General features: G+C 49.3%; 1 long non-coding RNA gene across 1 annotated transcript; it reads right to left on the reverse strand.

Moving 5' to 3' along the window:
- Positions 1-691: 691 nt before the first annotated feature.
- LOC118503980 lies at positions 692-2,494 on the reverse strand. The gene is made up of 2 exons (XR_004905236.1): positions 2,199-2,494; positions 692-2,131 (listed from the first exon to the last, which is right to left on the reverse strand). It is a non-coding gene; the product is annotated as an uncharacterized LOC118503980 (long non-coding RNA).
- Between the last annotated feature and the right edge of the window lie 660 nt (positions 2,495-3,154).

Consider the following 3,154-nt stretch of genomic DNA (forward strand, 5'->3'; position numbering starts at 1 on the left):
CATCACCCGTCCCTCGATCCCTGCCCTTCTTTCTTTTCTTTTTTTCATCGGCTGGGTTCAGTTTTTCCCCAGATCCTCCGGCAGGCGAGTGAGGTCCTGCGCCTGTCAACTTGGGTGCGCAACAAAACCCGAGCGAAGAACAAATCACACTCCCGGCATCCGAAAATGACAGCTAAACCAGACACAAACAAACAAACAGACTCCGCGGGTACCTCCTCACCCGTCCTCCGGGGACCGCTTCACCGGATAGAACAGGACGAAAGTCATCGAAGTTGCTGCTGCATCGTTAGAATTTTATCAGCTTTTCGATTTCCCTTTGGCACGGCCGCACGGAGACTCGGCTACTGCTGAATGGTGCTGAAAGCAAGGTGAGAAGGAGCAATAAATAAAGCATCGATATGACAGTTTTGGAAATGGTCCTGGCAAGTCTTCCAGATGTTTCAGAACGGGCGTTACATTTACGCAACTCGAACTACTTTTCGTCGAGCGTCCACGTATTACCAATCGGACCGGAATCGGTGTTTACACCGGGCAGAAGGAAACGCAAACGATCCGACGATCCGATTAGCTGAGGGCAAGTCAAGAGGGCTTAAGAAGAGGTAGTCGGGAGTGACGCGGCACACAAAGGCCGGAATATTGGAAGGTTCCAGTTGGTGCTAGCGGAACATCACTAGATCACTGCAGGCTTGAGTTTTTTTTTTTTTGGAGGATGAATAAAGCAGATAAGGGCTTTATTGTAGTTGTTATAGCCTACAATAGCTACTCTTCACACCTTCTGCAGAGTTTCTTGTGGAGCGAGCTAGTTGCAGATGGGTGATTCTACTATACTGAAATCATTTCACTTGGAATTTCTTGAACTTGGAGAGATGAGGAATACAAGGAACGCTTATTACGGCCGGTCGACAATCAAGAGCGGAATTAGATTAATGTACTCATTCATTCCCTGGGCAGGGTGGCTGCCGGGCATTCGATCGACCCGATCCGGCATGACTTATACCGCGAACCAGAATGGTCCTTTATCCCGCACCAGGTCTTACGCCAGGTTTAAAAATCTCTCGCCTAATGCTTGAGCTCGTCGGGGTAAATAAAACTTGAACACACGCGCCCTCACACATGAGTTATGTGCGGACATCAATTATGACGCTTAGCTCCGCCGGTCACATGCCTGATCCTTCTTAGGTCGAATGGGGTCGCATCGTTTTAGAGCAGCCCGCTACTCCACGGTTACTGCGCGCTCAGAGATGATCGATGAGCTCGTCCAAATATAGGGACCTCGAGCTAGGTCCGGTATCCTGCACGATCTGACCAGAAGAATTAAAGCTCCAATTCCCTTTCAACGCTAATGCTCCACAAGTGCTCGGGGTTCGAGAAGAAAGGAGATACATCTGTGTACCGCTGTCTTAATAATCGAGAGCTTTCCACATGTAATTTGTTACAACGCGCAGCAGCACTTGAAATATTGGAGGATTTTTTGTTTGTTTCCTGGACATCGTAGTACACAATGGGAGATCGAAATCAGACATCAAAAAGCACATCGTTTGCCGAGGTAACCGTGGCTGATGTGTTTTCCTCGGAGATTTTTTTTTTAATGTGTATTGTAGCGGGCGTACGTAAGTGATGAAGTTATCGCACCTCGGGAAAAGAAGGGGCCTCCTAACATGTCGCCCAAACCCCTGACCACAGCATGGTCCGAATAATAGCGCGATCGATGCAAAATGATGATGCTGTTGATTATGTGCGGACACCGCAAAGTGGTTGCTTCCGTTGGGAAGGCAAAGACCTACCAGGCATACCCGTCCTCGACTAGTTACTGGCCACCTCAGGTCCTCACGTCTCACAAGCAGACATCCCGTCCAGCTCGCAGATGAGCGTCCTCGTCCACCGCCCGATTTGTAATATCCAGGTTCGAAATGGGAGCAATCGAAGCGGCACGAACTCAACAGCAGAACAAATCGATTTATCGGCCATTGGAGTCTTTACCCAATTCTTCATGTGCGTCGGAGTGTGTGTGTGTGTGAGCGTTTTTTCTCTTCTTCACAGTCTCGGTTTGCTTCTTTAACCAATCTTGTGAGGTTTGGTCGGTTGAAAGATTAGCTTCGGCCCAGTTGTGGCAATAACGGAGGAAGAAGAACTATAAGGAAAAAAAGCAAACGACAATCAAGCGAGGAACAATCTGAACCTCCTCACCGTAATCTAACCTCAAATTGTACCAGTCGATGTAACCGCAGTATATCGCTTCGGGATTCCCAGACCGGGCCCGGCCGTGTTCGGGAACCGGTGGAACCGTGCGGAGGCAGTTCGGCAAGTTCGCACCACAGCCACAACTACCAGTCGTCGGCGGTTTGCCGTTTTGCGGATCCCGCAAAACAGTAGCAACCTTGAACTTGCCACCTTGCCCCTTTTACCGGGGGTTGATGATGCGGTCGAGTGTGCGCGCGGCGAGTGTCCAGAGAGGAGAAGGTAATTTACAACAAACGAATGTGACGTTGATGATGTTGGGCTAAATTTATGAATGAGCAGCCGCAAACAGAGATGGAGGTTAATAGGAGGAGTTTTGGTGTTTTTTTTTTGGCAAATTCAAACACATCCCAACGACGCTCTGGGCTAAAGATAATGTGAGGTAGTTGAAAGTCGCTTTAATATCTAGACTGTTAAACACATCAGCTCTGCTATTTAGCGGTCTGCCGACACTTTACGATATCGTCTACCGCCCAAACATCAAACGCTGCGCCGTAGAACTCTTGAAGTCACGGTCGAGATTTTAATGTCTTCTTCTATGTCTTCAAGGAATAGACATAAAGCTGATTTATTTAGTCTCGAAATGTCTGATGTTTCGCCTGGTCCTAGCAAAACCTCCGACCGGTCAGAATGGACCAAATTAGCCGATCATGCCAATAAGTGCCGGTACCGACAAGTCGCTCTAGATTGGTTTCGGATCGGGCTACTTCACTCGCCGGTGACCTCTGGCGGTGGCGCATATACCTCGTGCCCAAAACCCAACAATTATTACTCCCAGAAACCCCGGTACACTGACCAACACCAGTCCGGATGGCCACGACCAGAGCACCAGGTCCTCGCATCCTGCTGGCATCGGCCAAACCCGCCATCGCGTCTGATGCCCTTTTTATGTACCCAGGGCCCCCGTGTTGGCGCA

This window comes from Anopheles stephensi, chromosome X (genome assembly GCF_013141755.1).
Source record: "Anopheles stephensi strain Indian chromosome X, UCI_ANSTEP_V1.0, whole genome shotgun sequence".
In the NCBI taxonomy this organism is placed as follows: domain Eukaryota; kingdom Metazoa; phylum Arthropoda; class Insecta; order Diptera; family Culicidae; genus Anopheles; species Anopheles stephensi.